Source organism: Chelonia mydas, chromosome 11 (assembly GCF_015237465.2).
Source record: "Chelonia mydas isolate rCheMyd1 chromosome 11, rCheMyd1.pri.v2, whole genome shotgun sequence".
Taxonomy (NCBI): Eukaryota; Metazoa; Chordata; order Testudines; family Cheloniidae; genus Chelonia; species Chelonia mydas.
In genome coordinates this window covers 66,224,662-66,244,211 of record NC_051251.2, presented here as the reverse complement: position 1 = coordinate 66,244,211, position 19,550 = coordinate 66,224,662, and the positions used below count along the sequence as shown (strand labels likewise).

The 19,550-nt window shown below is 42.8% G+C and overlaps 1 long non-coding RNA gene across 1 annotated transcript; it reads right to left on the bottom strand.

Annotated features, from left to right (window-relative positions):
* Positions 1-1,473: 1,473 nt before the first annotated feature.
* Positions 1,474-6,669, bottom strand: LOC122462392. The gene is made up of 3 exons (XR_006284905.1): positions 6,545-6,669; positions 3,544-3,545; positions 1,474-1,484 (listed from the first exon to the last, which is right to left on the bottom strand). It is a non-coding gene; the product is annotated as an uncharacterized LOC122462392 (long non-coding RNA).
* Positions 6,670-19,550: the final 12,881 nt, after the last annotated feature.

Here is a 19,550-nt window from a genome sequence, read left to right as displayed (position 1 = left end):
CTCGATTGTCGATTTAACCCATGGTCCATGCTGGAGGAAGATGGGAGTGAGCCATGCTAAAGCTCCAGAGGCGATTCTGGCAATTACAGGCCAGCGAGCCTAACTTCAGTACTGGGAAAATTGGTAGAAACTGTAGTAAAGAACAGCATTCATACACATAGATTAAACATGATTTGTTGGGCAAGAGTCAACAAGGCTTTTGTAAGGGGTACTCACTACTCTATTAGAATTCTCTGTGGGCTTCAACAAGCATGTGGATAAGGGTGATGCAGTCAATATAGTTAAGATCCAAAAGCTCTTAATGAAACTAAGTAGTCATGGGATAATAAGGAAGGTTGTCCTCTCATGGATGAGTAACTGGTTAAAAGAGAAGAAACAAAGGGTAGGATAAATGGTCAGTTTTTACAATGGAGAGAGGTAAACCGTGGTGCTGTTCAAAATATTCAGTAATGATCAGGAAAAGGGAGCAAACAGTGAGGTGGCAAAGTTTGCAGATGATACAAAATTACTCAAGATAGTTAAGTCCAAAGCTGACTGTGAAGAGTTGTAGGGAGATCTCACAAAACCAGGTGAGTGGGCACCAAAATGGCAGATGAAATTGAATATTGAGGGGGGGGGAAATAATCCCAACTACCCATATGTAATGATGGGGTCTAAATTAGCTGTTACTACTCAAGAAAGAGATCTTGGAGTCCTCATGGATAGTCCTCTTAAAAACTTCTACACAATGCACAGCAATGATCAAAAAGGCTAACACTATGTTAGAAACTATTAGGAAAGAGAGAGAAAATATCACAATGCCACTATGTAAATCTATGGGGCTCCTACCCTTGAATACAGTGTCCCATTCTGGTCACCCCATCTCAAAAAAGGATACAGTGGAACTGGAAATAGGTACAGAAGAGGGCAACAAAGATGATCAAGGGTATGGAACAGCTTCCATACAAGGAGAGACTACAAAGATTGGGGCTTTTCAGTTTTAGAGAATAGATGACTAAGGGTAGATATGATAATGGTCTAAAAAATCATGAATTATGTTGGAAAAAGTTTATGCAGAAATGTTATTTACTCTTTCCTACAATATAAAAACCAGGCATCACCTGATGAAATTAATAGGCAACAGGCTTAATGCAAACAAGACCAAATACTACTTCACCCAGTGCACAATTAACCTGTGGAACTCTTTGCCGTGGTATGTTGTAAAGACCAAAACTATAACTGGATGCAAAAAACAATTCTATAAATTCATGGAGGATAGGTCCATCAATGGCTATTAGCCAAGATGGTTAGGGAGGCAACCTCATGCCTGGGGCAAACCTAAACCTCTGATTGCCAGAAGCCAGTAGCAGAAGCCAGAGGTGAATATTTCCACACTTGCCTTGTTCTGTACACTCCCCCTGAAGTGCTGGTGCTGGCCACTGCTGCAGACAAGATACAGAGCTAGATGGACCATTGGCCTGACCCAGTATGGTCGTTCTCATGTTCTTAAGGTGGGAGCCTCAGGAGGAATTCTAGCTGACACAGCACTATTATTAATTTATATGGCAATATAGCTTAGAGGCCCCAACACCATTGTGCCAGCCACTGTACCAACATAATAGAGATGGTCCCTGCCCCAGAGAGCTTACAGTCTATGTGTAAGCTGAGGCAGCAGCAGCTCCACCAGCCTTTGTAAGGGAGCAGTATACCTGACTTATTTTGCTGTTTGCTATAGAAGGGGTGGCAGAGCCATGTCACTGACTTCACCTCAGGCCTCCCCCAATCCTTTTCAGGAGACTGACTCAGTGCTAGCTGGAAGCACCGCCTCTGCTCCACAATGAGATTTGTGCCCAGCCCCTACACAAGGAAAGGAGAAGTATTTATATTATAGTAGCAACCCCAGGCCCCTAACTGGAAATTAAGCCTCATTGTAGGGGGAGGTGTAGACACTGAAAAGACCATTCCAGTCCTGAAGGTCAGACGCTCTAAAAACATAAATAGACAAACTAAGGATGAGGATACGACATACAAGCAAATGAACCTGGTGAAGAATTGTCCCACCTTTGTTAGTTACAGGGATTGGGGTTTGGAGGTGCGGGTTTAATCAGGGGCAGAGAGAGGAAAGAAGGGGAAGAGGAATAGTCGCAGCTTGTCACCCATCTAGTCATGATCAGGCTGGGTTTGTGGGCACCATGGGAGATATGAATCTTAAGGAGGAATTTGAAGGAAGATAAGGTAGTGAATGACTGGATTTTCTGAGGGAGATTTTCCTATTCATACGGGGCAGTGTGATAGATGGCATGGAGTTGCATAGCTTCTGTCCTCTTCTCCCCATTCCCACTTTTGCACCCATGGAGAGCCATCCACAGTCTAGCCCTTCAATCACTGTCACAATGATATTGGGATAATGACCTCGTTCTATCTATCATGCATACATGAACTTGTCCATTACTGTCTGAACATCAGTGTATATAGGATCCACTCATCCCCTTTGCTTTTGTGGGTGAAGCGGATCCAGACATGATGGAGCCTGGAAGTGCGGAGTTCTAGCTTTGTGTTTTCATCTGGGCTACCACGGGAGCCTGAAGGAGCTCCTTTGTGGAGATTCACAGATTTGGTGGCTCTGTGGAGTTTTGAGGGCAGGGCCTGTCTACAGCGTTCACACTTCCAGTGTCAAGGAACTCCAGTGGATGCCTGAGTTAACAATGCCAGATGTTGCACCTGCAGCTCCCTCAGAGAAAACGTTTTGCTCAGGAATAGGGTGGCTGTCTTCTCCCCACTAAGAGCATGACTCTTGAAGGGAGATAGAAGGAGCAGAGAGACAGCATAGAGAACCCAATCTTCTGTGGGACCAAGGATCTCCAGATTTCATCAGAGTGGAAGGCTGCATGGCCCTGTCCCAGACTCCTCTCTTTTAGGGCATTTCAGAAGGAAGTTTCTTCTTACCTCTACTCCCTTCCCCTGGATAGTTCCATGGGAGGTTGAATTTGGACTTCAAATACCAACAGAGAAGGAGCAAGTCCTTAGTCTGCTCACAATAACATTCACACACAGGAGCAGTTAGGCTGGCACGGGAAGCTGAATAGTCTGGGTACTTATGTCTCCCACAGCAGGAAACAGATGTGCTACCACCAGGAAACAAGATGACAACTAGTGTGATTGTAAAATCATTGCAACAGATAGGGCTTGATCTGAAGGGAAGCCCTGCTCTTCAGATCATAATATTAAAATAAAAGCAATAGTTGAATAAATACAGTACAGGAAGAAAGACCGAGACAGGTGCATTTCTCTCCCCCACCCCATATTTTAACAAATATCACTCAAACTCTCATCACACACCACAGTATCTTAAAAAGGCTGACCAATTGTTATGGGAGAATGACTACACGAGGAAAATATTGGTATAGATCCTGAGTTGCTGTAAGTCAGGGTAGCTCCTCTGAATTCTGTACTCCTACAATTTACATAGGCACTTTCCAATTTCACTGACATTTGGTGAAGAAGCAGATAATTCAAGGCAGTGATATAATCCCACTATAGTTTTTAGTGTGTGGGGTAATGAACATCTTTTAGTGCTTAAAGATGCTGTGCAAACCTGCAGGGCATGTGTGAATGCCAAGATTTTTATGAAAAGGGTGGTTTTACTGCTAACAGACTTTAAAAAAATCCCTGCAGTTTATATTAATAAAACTGGATGTTATTGCATGTCAGAAGTTACTGTGATTTATAAAGTACTTCCTACCCAGTGTGTACTGAAAACACTTGGCTCTCAGTTCCAGTAACTAACAGCAGGTGATAATCGCTTTATCTCAATAGCCAACATGACCTGGAACCTTCTATCATTTCTGGTGATTTTAGCACTGCATTCAGCTTTCACCTTTGCTTAGGATAGCTTTGACATTTTTTTCTAGTTTGGACCCCCCAAAAAGTATTTCTTACAACAACAAAAAATTGCATTCTTGCATCATCATTGTAGAATATTGCAATGTTTTGTATTGTTTTGCATAAGGGTTGGTTTCTAGATTCAACCTGTTGTTCTCCTTTCTAGAATTTGACACACACCTTGAGGCAAAATACCAAAAATGTAGCAAAAGAGAAAGGAGGGAAAAGCAGAGAAGGAGGGAAGATCAGTCTGAAATAGAAGAGTAGGCTGTGTTCCATGGGCCGGAACTAGTGCACTCGCTTTAACTGTGCTTCACATCCAAACAGGTCACAGTGCTAAGAAAGAATGTTCATGAAAAAGAAAAGAATATGATTGGCTGGGAGTACTGAGCCTCATTCTAGGACACCTTTCACATTCTGAACAAGGTCATGTTTTTAGATGGTCGTATACATTGGGTCAGATCTCCACTATACTGTGGCACCTTTGTGCCCATCTCTTTGGTCAAAGAGGCTGTGTGCCCAATGGATCTCGTCAACCAAGGATTCCCCCAATGTGGAAGAGACTGCAGGTGCAGTAGGGCTGCTGGAGTTGCTCTTATGTCACCACTATCCCCCTGGCCCTGGCTGTAGAAGTGTGGCTGGAGTTGCTACATCCCAGCAAACCCTAGCTGCTGGTATGGCCTCTTGGTGCCATGGGCAGCAGGCATAACTTGTGGTAGCCCTAAATGCAAAAGTAGAGGGCTATTGCTCTGGGCTTCACCAGCTGAGCAGGAAGGCAGACAGGATCTGGATAGTGATCACTGGGTAACAAGAGGAACCCACATCATCCCAGGACACAAACATCAGAAATATCCATGCTATTAGGATGCGTCAAGGCAATCTTTCACATCATTCACATTGCTCTTGCTCTGGCTAGCTGCAGGAGAAGTGTTGCCAAAAAGGAACGTACACCAGATAAGGGGCCACTGCAGCATTCTTTGTCTGAAACAGGGTACGTGTCCAATAAAATGGGAAACACGCTTCAGGAAACACCGATTACCTGCATATATCACGCTGAACCTGGGCACGCAGGCACCCACAGCATGGTAAATTCTAGACTGTTTTGCATGTGGAACATTAATGAGGGGAGAGTGTCCTTCATATCCTATCCTTCCCTTATTTACTGACACTTCCAGAGAACAACAACTTGGGTGCTACTTGCAGACAATGCTACTCAGCATTCCCCTGCCCGCCAGAAATCATTCTACACCACGTTCAATGAGTCACCAGCCAAATTTGCACTCAGGTTGTTTAAAAGGATTGTGCCCACATCACAGCGGAAATAAAGGAGGGTATGAAGGAAGCCATGGTCAGGCAAGGAGGACTGATGGTCTGAAAGATAAAAAGGTGTAACAAGATCCAATGACTGGAAGTTGAAGCTAAACAAATTCAGACTAGAAATAAGGAGTACAATTTTTAACAGGGAGGGGGATTAATCATTGAAAAGATTTAGCAGGAATCATGATGGATTCTCCATCACAGGCAACTTTTAAGATTGGAATTTTTTAAAGATATGCTCTTGTTCAAATGGAATTATTTTTGTGGAAAGCTTATGCCCTGTATATGGAGGAGACCAGACTAGATTATCACAATTGTCCCTTCTGGCCTTTTGAATCCGTGATTCTCCTGGCCACACGGATGTACCAGAAATTTGCTTATTTCAGCAGCAAGAACAGGTGATGCAGCCCCAATGCAGAAACCCAGAACTCAGACCCCTCTGTCTTCTCCTGACTTGTTTTGGCTGGCCGGTTGCATACACTGCAGCTCCTCCTTAGCCTTCCCTCTTTCCTCTTCCCCCCCCCGCCAACACTTGTTCTCTGTTCTCTCACTGAATCTGGCTGTCTCTTTACACTGTCTCTATTTGGGGACTTTTTTAGACATACAGAGATTGTGTGTTATACAGTGTGTGTTCTGCAGAGCAAGTATAGAGTGCCTGGCCTGAAGGGCTTAATTTGTGCCGGCAGATGTAATCCTACCCCTGACATGGCTAAATCAGAAGCACCTCGGTGACCCCCTGGTTCTTGAGCATTATTGAAATAGCTGACTGAGCCAGTAGCTCCTTAAACATGGCCCAAACTGCCACAGAGCATTTGGGGAGCTTAGGCACAACTAACAAGCTGAGCACCAGCTGGAATGCTCGACAGGCCCACCCAAGCACTTGAAGATACTGGTTCTAATCCTTCTGTGGCTAACTTTCCACTTTGGTAATGGGAGGCTAGATATTTACCAGCCTCACAGGCATGTGACCAGGATGGTGATAGTGACTGTGAAATGCTCAGGGATATTAGGGAGGCTGTACAAATAGACAGCTCCATAATAATGGGGGATTTGAACTATCCCCATATTGACACCGTACATGTCACCTCAGGATGGGATGCACAGATAAAGTTTCTTGATATCTTAAATGACTGCTTCTTGGAATAGCCCGTCCTGGAACCCACAAGGAAAGAGGCAATTCTTGATTTAGTCCTAAGTGGAGCACAGGATCTGGTTCAAGAGGTGAATATAGCTGAACTGTTTGGTAATAGTGACCATAACATAATTAAAGTTAACAGCTGATGGTGGGCGGGAGTGGCAGACACCAAAGCAGCCCACCACAGTAGCATTTAATTTCACTAAGGGGAGCGACTCAAAAATGAGGGACCAAGTATCAGAGGGGTAGCCGTGTTAGTCTGGATCTGTAAAAGCGGCAAAGAGTCCTTGGCACCTTGTAGATTAACAGACGTGTTGGAGCATAAGCTTTTGTGGGTAAAAACCCACTTCGTTGGATGCATGTGGCATCTGATGAAGTGGGTATTCACCCACGAAAGCTTATGCCCCAATACGTCTGTTAGTCTATAAGGTGCGACAGGACTCTTTGCCAAAAATGAGGGAGTAAGTTAAACAGAAATTAAAAGGTACAGTGCCAAAAGAGAAATCCCTGCAAGCTGCATGGAAACTTTTTAAAGACACCATAATAGAGGCTCAAACTAAAAGTATGCCCCAAATTTAAAAAGTGCCACGGTGGCTAAACAACAAAGTAAAAGAAGCAGGCAGAGGCAAGAAAGCATCCTTCAAAAAGTGGAAGTTAAATCTTATTGAGGAAAATAGAAAGGAGCATAAACACTGGCAAGTGAAGTGTAAAAATATAATTAGGAAGGCCAAAAAAAGAATTTGAAAACAGCTAGCCAAAGACTCAAAGTAACAGCAAAAAAAAATTTTAAGTACATCAGGCTCCTTGTACTTCCTGCTTCCTTCCGAAGCAGGAAGCCTGCTAAACAACCAGCAGAGCCACTGGACGATTGAGATGCTAAAGGAGCATTCAAGGAAGAATAAGGCCATTTAGGGGAAACTAAATGAATTCTTTGCATCCGTCTTCATGGCTGAGGATGTGAGGGAGATTTCCAAAACAGACCCATTCTTTTTAGGTGACAAATCTGAGGAAATGTCCCAGATTGAGATGTCATTAGAGGAGGTTTTGGAACAAATTAATAACTTAAAGAGTACTAAGTCACCAGGACTAGATGGTATTCACACAAGAGTTCTGAAGGAACTGAAATGTGAAATTGCAGAACTACTAACTGTGGTATGTAACCCATCATTTAAATCAGCTTCTGTACCAGACGACTGGAGGCTAGCTAATGGGATGCCAATTTTTAAAAAAGATTCCAGTGTCAATCCCAGCAATTACAGGCCAGTAAGCCTAACTTCAGTACCCTGCAAATTAGTTGAAACTATATTAAAGAACAGAATGATCGGACACATAGATGAACACGATTTGTTGGGGAAGAATCAATATGGTTTTTGTAGAGGGAAATCATACCTCACCAATCTACTAGAATTCTTTGACGGGGTCAACAAGCATGTGGACAAGGATGATCCAGTGGATATTGTGTTCTTAGATTTTCAGAAAGCCTTTGACAAGGTCCCTCACCAAAAGCTCTTAAGCAAAGCAAACCATCATGGGATAAGAGGGAAGGCCCTCTCATAGATCAGTAACTCATTAAAAGATAGGAAACAAGGGGTAGGAATAAATGCTCAGTTTTCAAAATGGAGAGAGGTAAATAGCGGTGTCCCCCAGAGGTCTGTACTGGAACCCGTCACTGGTCCCTCTAAGCTGTGCGCGTGTGCGCACAGATCCCAAACCCCGCGCACACAGCAAAACACCACACGCACAGAAATTTGCACAGAAACATAACAATTTGCACAGAAGAAATTTTTTTGCGCACACGGCCTGTCAAAAATTAGAGGGAACACTGGAACCAATACTGTTCAACATATTCATAAATGATCTAGAAAAGGGGGTAAACAGTGAGGTGGCAAAATTTTCAGATGACACAAAACTACTCAAGCTAGTTAACTCCTAAGCAGATTGTGAGGAGCTACAAAGGGATCTCACAAAACTGGGTGACTGGGCAACAAAATGGCAGATGAAATTCAATGTTGATAAATGCAAAGTAATGCACATTGAAAAACATAATCCCAACTATACATATAAAATGATGGGGTCTAAATTAGCTGTTCCCACTCAAGAAAGAGATTTTGGAGTCATTGTGGATAGTTCTCTGAAAACATCTGCTCAGTGTGCAGTGGCAGTCAGAAAAGCTAACAATGTTAGGAATCATTAAGAAAGGGATAGATAATAAGAGAGAAAATATCGTATTGCCTCTATATAAATCCATGATATGGCCACATTTTGAATACTGCATGCATATGTGGTCACCCCATCTCAAAAAATGTATTGGACTTGGCAAAGGTTCAGAAAAGGGCAACAAAAATGAAAGGGGGAGGGAACAGCTTCCATATGAGGAGATTAATAAGACTAGGATTTTTCATCTTGGAAAAGAGATGACAAAGTGGGGATATGATACAGGTCTATAAAATCATGACTGGTGTGGAGAAAGTAAATAAGGAAGTGTCATTTATTCCTCATAACACAAAAACTTGGAGTCACCTAATGAAATTAATAGGCAACAGGTTTAAAACAAACAAAAGGAAGTAGTTCTTCACACAACACACAGTCAACCTGTGGAACTCTTTGCCAGAGGATGTTGTGAAGGCCAGGACTATAACGGGATTCAAAAAAGAACTTGATATGTTCATGGAGGATAGGTCCATCACTGGCTATTAGCCAAGATGGGCAGGGATGCAAAACCATGCTCTGAAGTGACCCTAGCCTTTGTTTGCTAGAAGCTGGGAATGGGTGACAAGGTGTGGATCACTTGATGATTACCTGTTCTGTTCATTCCCTTTAAAGCACCTGGCATGGGCCACTGTTGGAAGACAGGATACTGAGCTAGATGGAGCATTGGTCTGACCCAGTATGGCTGTTCTTATGTGATAGTACCAAATTAACAAATGCTTGTAAAGTATTTGAGATCCCGGGATGAAGGAACAATCCATGTAGAAAGTATAGAGGTGTAAGATACAGTTACACTATATATTAGTCATACTGTACAATGCTATATCCCAGCTGGCATTATTCACATTGGAAATAGGTCAGAAGTCAGCACAGAGGGAAAAATACTATATTATAGGGTCTAAAATACCCAGGAAGATTTGGCCCAGATCTTCAAAAGTATTGAGGCGCCTATCTCCCATTGAAATCAATGGGAATTAGGTTCAGACGGCAGTTAGGTGCCTGCATATCTTTTGAGGATCTGAGCCATTTGTACCTTCATCCATTGCGAATGTGAGATAGCAAAGCTGGGTAGCTCGGGGCTAGAGTAGAATTATGGAAAACACTATTCTACAGAACTACTGTAGCAACCACAGGAGCCAAATACAGAGTAATTTAAAGCAAGCCTTCCTCTAAAACATGAACGAGGAGTGACCACAGACGCTTATTGGAGATGTAATTGTCCTTGTCAGCAAAGCTCGTTATCCATATAGAAACATATGTGCTGCTTTTCAGCATAAAAGTGCATTTTTCAAGAGACAGTTTGAAATCTGAATCCCTTTAGTGTCAAATTAGAGAAGTCTGGCCTAGTTTTTAACTACACTAGTCAGTTACTGCGTATCTATTGTATTGTGCGGAGCAATGAGGATCACGCTACTTTCCAAAGCAAAGGAGACAACGTTGTGAAAGTCAGTATGCAACCGTGATCCCGATAGAAATGTCAGGACTTGACATGACTTAATGCATTCTTAGTGTGGCAAATAGGAGTCCTTACAGTCCTTTTTTGATCAGGCCCCTAGAAAAGGATGTAATTGTGGAATAACTAAACGACAACTTTGTAGCATCTCAGCAAATGTTGCCTTTTTAATAGTTTCCTCTGTATTATTAATGTAAAGGCTCACATATATAAGAATAAGCAGCCTGGTTCTCTGTTGTCCTTCACCTTTCGTCCTTTACAAGAGCAGAAGCAGGTTATGACACTACCAGCTCACTACATTGATTCTTCACTGGTATAAGTAGCTGTACAAGACCCAAGAGGAAGAAATGATTTCCTCTGTGCATTCTGGCATGGTGTGTCAGGAAAACAGGGAGTAGTCAGCTATTTCCCTAATGACATTTGCCAAATAAATGAATTTCCACCCACACTTGATGTGAAGCATAACCTTTTACTTAGTGATGATAGAGACCCATGTGCTTCAAAGAATGGATGTATTTAATGTTGGGAGTGGGCATAAAAAGAAGAGCCTTTGAAGTATGAATAGAAAGATAATGGGTTGGGCATGGAATGAGAAGGGGGAGTATCCTGACAAGCAGAACAGGTTGGGTGAAAAGAGGGAGGGTGAAATTTTTTTAAAGCTATACTTTCAACGTTAACTCAGTACCTGCTCATGTCTCTCCTTGCTGCCTGTTCAGATTTTAAAATATTCATTTATCAGATTTCTAATGAATGGATGTGTACTCTAGTTAGTCAAGTGAGTAGATGTGTGGGGGTGGGTGTGATTTATGCCATAGTGGAGTTGCTAGGAAAGTTATTAATTGGGCAAGGTGATTGTCAGGATCCAATGATACCCTCCACTCTCATGAGCAGAGGTCAACTGAATCAAGTTGGGTCAGGAACCAGCGAGTAATTCCACCTCAAAAACATATTCCTCCTTTCTGCCCCAGCCCAACTCTCCCGCAGTCCCTCTGTGCTTATAAAGGCAACAAGACAGGCAGGGGGCCAGCAGCTCTCCAAGGCATTGTCCCTGTCCTGTACCCTGTGGAAAATTCCAGGCCAAGTTAACAATAACCCCGTGTCAGTATTACCTTACATAACCTCCGCAGCACTGAAGGTGCTTGGAAGCAATGGTTGACATGGGATAGAGTGAGATATGCAGGAGAGCTTGGAGTCAGTATGGAAGAGCATTGCCTCACCGTAGATAATCCAGCTCTGTGGCAACATCCCTGACATTCAGGGGTTTATATCCCCCACAACACAGACTGAAGACGAAACTCCACAAGTACAAACTTTTGGGGCTTCTTTTTTTCCTAGAGCTGAAGAGTGTGCCTAAGGGACCACTGGAACTTAAATGAGGGCCAAGCACTCCCTTCTGTTAGCTTTTCCCTGCAAATGGGATGGGAGATTTTGTGGGCATTTACTCAGTTTCATGAAGCCTCTTCTGTTGAAGTGAACAGAGGCAGAAGGAACAGACACGGAGGGACTCTGTGCAGAGAGCCTGCCACTTAGCCCACAGTGGCACATGACTGACAGGAACTGTGTTCCCTTGGACTCCCCCAGTGTCCTCTTCCCTCAGTCCATCCTCAAGGGGAGCAGGTAAATGAACGTTGACAGTGACAGCATTAATTCACTCACTGCTTTCCCAGGGGGTAGGTGGGAAATGGGGAACGACTACTGCAGGTACTAACCAACCCTGCCTGCTGTCTCTCCACCTCTTCCTTTTATCTTTGATCAAGAATGTGGAAGCTCAGGAAGGATTTAATAATGTAAAATACATTTTAAGGTTTTTAGGTGTACACACCCAAAAGCCTCAGAGCACTTTAACAAACGCAGCATTTTCAACTCTCACAACTTCTGCTGTTTGGTGGTTTCTGTAATTACATGACTCCAGGAGCTAAGGTTTTATGAAGAATCTCAGCGTTCATTTAAAAAAAAAAGTTTTGGAGGAAAGCTCAAAAACCTAACCTTAAGAAAGATAACCCAAATTTTAATTTGTGTGTGTGTGTGTTAAATCTCCATGATTTTTATGCTAATCTAATGCAGTGTGAATACTTGGGTTCAGCAACACTGGAAACAACAGAATTATATGGTTAAAGTCTTTAAACCTGCCCACCCTCCCCAGAATACCCCCAAAAGAAACTGATCCTACAGTTGGCTTGTATGCGAATTGTTACACACTTGAGGACCCTACACAGCTCTCCTTGCACCCTCTGCAAGTAAGGTTGACAAAGCTTCAGAGTAAGCAACACATAGGGCCCCATCTGCAGTTCTTACTCAGACAAGACTCCCTTTCAGAATCAATGGAAGTTTTGCTTCAGTGGAATCGGAGCATCAGTTAAAATCGTCTCTCGGAACTCCAGTGTCAGCTGCCCGATCTATTGTTTTCTAATATGAAAAACAGGAGAGTGTGTGTGGTATTGAACACTACCTTGTTACCAACCAGATCAATACTGCACATCAATACTGCCTAATGAATCTGGTCCACTTTTACCATATATGAAAGAAAATACTCTTAGAAATCCCTGAGTCATTATTCAATGGGCAGCTTAGATCTTGTTCAGTGTGAACTTCATGCATGGTGCTATTCTAGTCTACACAGGTTTTTATACCACGTTCATCATCTGAGCATCAGTGCTTGTTTCCTTCATGTATATTTTTATCCGCTCTCTTACCAAGAATTGCAGTACTGCCCAACACAAGTATTCACAAGTCAGGTCCCCCCAAAATCACAACATTTTAAACAATACGTTTTGGGGTTATTTTTCTTCTGGTGTTCAAACCCTTAAGGGTCACAATTTCAAGCTTTTCCATCACAATTTCAAGCTTTTCCATCCACTATGAGGGCAAAAACTTACTTTCCCTCCTGCACGCTCAAATAATAGCTGAGATTCATAACTCCAGGGCTAGGGTTTGAAGAAAAGCCCCAAATATCAGAAGACTAGTACTAAAATCACAAGAGCGGGCAACACTGTAACACATACAAGAATAAATATAAAACCAAGACCAAAAAAGAGAGCAATAAACAACTATTCTATTTTCACTGGTTGTGGGTAGCCATGTCTCAGCCTTTACAAGTCTGACCACGCAAGCTGTTGTCCTGTAGCCAAATTCACTCCATGGAAGTCTAGAATGAATCTGGACTGACTGAAATCAATAGGAGCTTTACTATAAACTTCAATGATAGCAGAGCCAGACCACGACTGTGGGAGTCCAGTATTGGTGACTCCAAGCCAATCTGTGTTTTTTTCCTTGTGGGAAGTCCTTCCTGTCTCCTCTGGCTAGCAGAACTGATGTAGGGTCTCACGGATAGCAGACTTTTCAAACTTACTACACTGGCATGACTACACTAATAGCTTTGTAAGGTCCCTAACCTGAACTGCGAACAGTGCAGAGTGGACTCCTGCAGAGCCTCATAAAAGCCAGTGCAGAGGGACAGGAACAAGTTGCAGGCTTGAGGCCTCAGAGGAGGAACTGATCAAGAAAATACCCTAGATAGGGGAAAGAATCAGGCTTTACTGCTCCTTAGAATACTCCATGTTCTCCCCCAACCTTCCACACCCTGAGCATTGAAAGAGGCACCAGAGTTAAAACAGTGGTAAGACACCCAACCAAATAGATATACAGAGTGAATGCAGAAATCCCAGGTTCAATGTGCACACTGATTTGGTCTGGGTGCTTGCTCCTACCTGCAGTTTAGACAAACAAATCAAACTAAATACATATTTGATTAACCTGGGGATGTGGGAGAGAAAGAAAACAGACACATCTTGGGCCTGCTGCGGATTGCTCTGTGGGATGAATGGCTTTGCCACCCACACGAGTGATTAATAACATTTTGATTTTTCCTGGTATTATGTTTTTCTAAGGCTCAAAAAAGGGACTGGAACTTTTTTTTTTTTTAAACCACAACAACCATTCAAATCCTTTGTGCATCATATTGAAACCAAAAAAGGCACAAGACTAGTTTTAAAAGGAAATCCTCCGCAGGTCACCTTTACTGGACTTAGACCATGGATTCCAACTACTGTAGCACTGTCAGCCCCAAACATTCAAAAATCATGAGTCAGGCCCCTAGAATTGTGAGATTGTCTTAAAAATCATGAGATTGAGAGAGAGAAGGGTACTCTCCCCCCACCCCCTTTCTGATTTTTGAGCCTTTATGATACACATGGATCATATTGTCAGGTTTTTCTGTAAACATGAGTACTAGAAATTTACATTTTTAAACAAATGAAAGCTGAGATTCTCACATAACCTCTTGCCTCCATGAGCTAAAGTGTTAAGAAAAAGACCAAAAATTGTGAGATTTTCTGTTAAAAAAAAATCACGAGAGTTGGCAACAGTGTAAAGTTATCATGGTAACTGCTTTCCGTTACAAATCCAGCTGGCCTTGCATAGTAGCAGCCTGTGATACTTTGCCCCTCTCATCACCCAGTGTGCTGTCGGTGTGTAATATTTTATCGTTTGGTTCGTTTGTAAGATCCTAGAGGGCAGGACTTACATCCTTGATGTTCAGTAAAGCGCACTGTTGATGCAGTAAATAACGTGCCAGAAATAACAACAACCAAGAGCCTATTGCACATAAAGGAAGAAGTATTTCTGTTCTAAACCTCCTGTATCAGCATTAATATTGTGGAAGCAACATGGTCTGGATGATAAGGCACTGGGCAGATCTGGGAGATATCTGGGTTCTATTCCCACCTTTGCTACTAAACTGCTATCTGACCTTGCACAAGTCACTTTACTTCTATTTCCCTTCCAACAGTTTATCTGTCTTGCCTGTTTAGACTGTAAACTCTTCAGAACAGGGACTATCTCCTGCCATGAGTCTGTAGAGTACTTTCCACAGTGGGGCCAAAATACTTTCCTCAGCTGGGACCTCTAGATGCTACTGTAATAATAATTATTATTATTATAATTTTGTACTAGGAGGATTCTATTCGCAATATTGGATTAGTCATTGCCCGGGTCATTTTCACAAATATGCAGTTTGTCCAACCTGCCCAGATTTCAGTAGTAGGGCATTCACCTTCCCCCACAGCTGGATGACATTCCAGTCCAATTATAGTCCAGGTAGAAAGTCACACGGATCCTAAACAAAGTCATAAATCTTCCGAGATCCCACGCTTGGTTGATCACCTATGTGGAGAGTTAGCTCAGAGCACTTGGAATATTTGGCGTGCCCACTGAGCATTGAAGGTCTCTGTGATAAAGAGAAGATTTATCAGGATGACAACAAATAAATTTGGTTTGCTGGCCAGACATTTGTAGCTCAGGGCTGTACATAGTCAGTGGCTATCAACCTTATTAGTGATATTATGGTAGAGCTGGGGGACACCAGTTGAAATCAGTGCCCCATTGTGCTAGGTATGGTACCTTACATATACTAAGAGAGTTTCTGGTAACAGACAAGAGGGATAAAGTGTGGGAGCAGAAACAGAGGAGAAGTTGGTTGCCCAGCGTCATGCAATGGCTCAGGAGCAGAGCTGGGAATAGAATCCAGATCTCCTGATTTTTAGGCCAGTGACCTATTCACTGGATCATACTACCTCTCAACCCTATGTTCCACTCAAGCCCTGAGTCAAACATTATATTAGGCCAGTAAAAATTGTGATGGAGATAACTTCAAATTTTACCCAACCTACTTTATCTCTTATTGATTCTTAATAATAATAATTGTAGGGTTGGAAGAGACCTCAAGAGGTGATCAAATCCAGCCCTGCACTGAGGCAGGACCAAATAAACCTAGACCATCCCTGGCAGGGGTTTGTCCAATCTGTTCTTAAAAACCCCCAGTGGGGTGGGGGGGGGGGTTCCACAACCTCCTTTGGAAACCAATTCCAGAGCTTAAATACCCTTATAGTTAGAAAGTTTTAATCTCCCTTGCTGCAGATTAAGCCCATTACTTCTTGTCCTACCTACAGTGGTCATGGAGAACAATTGATCATGGTCCTCTTTATAAAAGTCCTTAACATTTTGGAAGACTGTTATCAGGTTACCCCCCTTAGTCGTCTTCTCTCAAGTTTTTTTTTAACCTTTCCTCATAGGTCAGGTTATCTAAACATCTGATCATTTTTGTTGCTCTCCTCTGGGCTCTCTTCAATTTGTCCACATTTTTCCTAAAGTATGGTGGCCAATGTTGGATACAGTACTCCAGCAGAGGCCTCACCCCTGCCAAATAGGCAATTACCTCTTGTTTCTTTCTTACAACACTTCTGTTAATACATCCCAAAAGATATTAGCCTCTTTTGCAACTGCATCACATTCTTGCTGAAGTCTGGACTGAGTTACTCCAGCAATGAAACACTGTCATTTGGCAATAATGTCATGTTGCTTTTGCAGAGGAGGTACATCTCCTGCCAGAGGGGTAAGATGAGGCTGGTTGTTTTCAGACACACTTACTTAGCATCTATAACGTGGGGAAATTGGCTCATTGACATGAAAGTGATGATACAGCTAGATTAACAGACATGGGCACAAACCATGAGATCGCTTCTTTGCTTATAGGTTTTTAGGTTGGGGGCAGGACTCCTGGTTGGGAATATTCAACCATCAGAGGAAAGCATTATAATAAACCTCCACCTTCTTTCACTCTGGGCCAAGCTCAAGACCATCTCATTACAAACATTTGCTGGACAGCCTGATTTACTATCAAATGGATACTACGGACACGCAAATACATTCTGAGATCTATTCGTACCCTGGTGATATTTCTGCTGAAGAACGTCTTTACAGGCAAAAATCAAAGTTACTGGTATCTGTTCCTTTCCCACAACCCCCACCCCCCACTACTCTTGCTAAGCTATTGTGAAAATTTAAATTTAGTAAGAGATAAACCTCAAAGGTTATCAATTTTGGATGTGCTAAGGAAGAGAGAGATTGTTCCTTCTTCCCGCCCCACCCCCCTGGCAAGAGTACGGCACAGAAATGGCATCGTTCTGTGATTCAACTCAGACAACGTGATTTAACTCAGACACCTCCAGGGCAGGGATCACAAAATGTGTAACACAATATGTTCATAACAACTTAACTAGATGCTAAATATTATGAGACACAGCCAGCCCTGCCTTGAGTAAAATCACATAGAAAGGGAGGATTGCCTCAGAACACGCAGGGCTTCTCTTGCCTGGAAGTGGTGTTACATTCTTCCCTCTGTGAGGCCAGGCTGGAGTTGAGAGGGAACTGGCAGGGCTTGTAGCCTGTCAAACATGTGGACGCAGAGGATGTGGTGGAAGAAGCAGATCCCAAACCACACAGACCTTGGGCCATCTGCCCACAGCTGGCACCATAGCTGGCTCACTTGTTTTGATGTTACTAGAAGGGCTTGTATACTTCTTGGATGACATTCTGAGGCCGTGTCATGGAAGTTTAATGCTGCCTTTGGCAATATTATAAACTGGCTTTTCCAGTGTAACGTGTGTGCTGCTGGGGGAGTTTGGGAATGGAGCACTGCTCTGCGCGGGCTGAGCCTTCCCAGTTAGAACCTGGGCATGACCCAGGGATCTCCTACCTGGGCAGCTGACTGCAGTGTCAGTCTTGCACGGTGGTTAGTCTGCTTTCACCCACACAAGGCGTCTTCAGACTCATTTTGTAGCAAGTTACTGGAGAAGTCTTTCCACTCCATTATAAACCTGAGAGGATAATATGATCCTGTGGGTCTGCTAGGTTCTTCTGGGCATATCCTATCTAATCAATTCCCTGCCATTGCTGGGGCCTCAGGTATTGGTGGTGACACATCGATCTCTCCTGTTCTCTGCCTTGGCGCATGACCATTTAGTCTCCCAAGGAATTAAATGCTTTAGCGTAACTGAAGTTAATGGGGTCAATATAAGGACAACTGGATGAAATTAATGCCCTATGTTATACAAGAAGGTAGACTAGATGTTCTAATGGTCCCTTCTGATCTTAAACTCTATGAATCTATGAAAGTACACGTGGCCCTCTGTGTGTTCGCATATCTTATGTAAACAGTAGAATTAGTGTAGATTTTCTACTGTTGAACTCATATTCTAAGAGGGGTAGAGAGTGAACTGTGGGGCCAGTAAAATCCTGAACCTTATTCGCCTTTCATTAAGAGCCTGATCTGCAGTGATGAAGTAAATGGAAGTTTTATGACTGACCTAACATAAAAACACCACAAAGGAATAGTGCTGCACTCAAAATGAAACAGTTAAATTAGGAAAATTGAAATTGCTCCATTCAAAATAAATGTAAAATCTATTTGGCTTTTTTCCCTGCTAACTAATGCAACATAACTCCCAAGTTACACATTCCTAATGGCCAAAAGGTGGTATTGGCCATAGTTTGCCAGTGATGTCAGATAGAACTAGCCAAAACTTTTTGAACTTTAATTTTTAGATTGAAATTTTCATTAGAGACTGGTATTTCAGCACTGTGACCTACCAGGGTACAGTCCAGACTAATGAGCAGCTGTGTTACCCCCTGCCTGCAACTTTGGGTGCCTTACAATGCCTCGCTGAAGTAACTCCCACCTGAGCTGCTCACAAACAGCCTTCCAGCAGGCAAGCCACATCCTGAGTGTCTCTGCGTAACTGTAGCCTGCCCACCATTCTTGGATTACACTCTGGCTCTCACCAGTTATACTGCAGGATGACTCCAGCACATCCCAGTCTTAGATTTTTCCCCCCAGACATGAATGTCCTATACTGCCCAGCCCTCTCCTGGACAATACAAGTTGTATTAAGTCTTATTTCTTTAAAAGAATAGTATGCACACAGCTTGTTACCGCACATGGAGTTTCCCAGATGCTTCAATTCAAACACTGGATTAGATAAAATCCCCCTCTTTGTAGTTAATAAACTTGTTTGATGGTTTTAAGTGAGTACCAGTAATGAGGCAGAAAAGTCAGAAATGAATTCAAGAAACATAAAGATAAGACATTTACTAACACCTCGCTTAACAAACTATATCAGATTCAGGCAACATTTCTCACCGCATGCTTTTAGCAGTCTTACTGACCAAACCCTGTAGGTCAGGACCCCTTCTCCCAAAATCCAACAAATCTCTTCTTTGTCATTTCAGGTGCCGTGAATGTGATGGGAAGGGAGAGAGGGAGGGAGGGGTCTCTTAGGGTGTTTGTCCCTCCTTTTCATAGTTTGTCCCCTTCTTGAAAAACATTTGTAGCTGAGATTCAGGAGATAAAGAGTCTATGTGGAAAGATGTTCCCTGCTGCTTTTTATCACCTGTTTGAGCTTCCTTTGTTTCCCATCCTGCTTGATGACTCTGTTTACTGCTTAAATGCAAATTAAGCAGAGCACACATTTCTTTATTCAGGGTCGACCTGTTTGCCAAGTGCTGTTTGGGCAGGGCTGTGGAGTTTGGAACATGTGTTAATAACATCATACAGGGAAATCTTATAACTTCACTTACAGTGTTGCCACGCACATTTTATCAGGACAAACAATGTTTGGCCAACTATGAGTTTTCAAATGATACTTTACAAGGCATACTTTGTTCAGATATTATTATAATAGTGTGTAGGGTGTGAATACAGGTGTATATTCTGTCACAAGCACATACACCATCTTCCCTCCC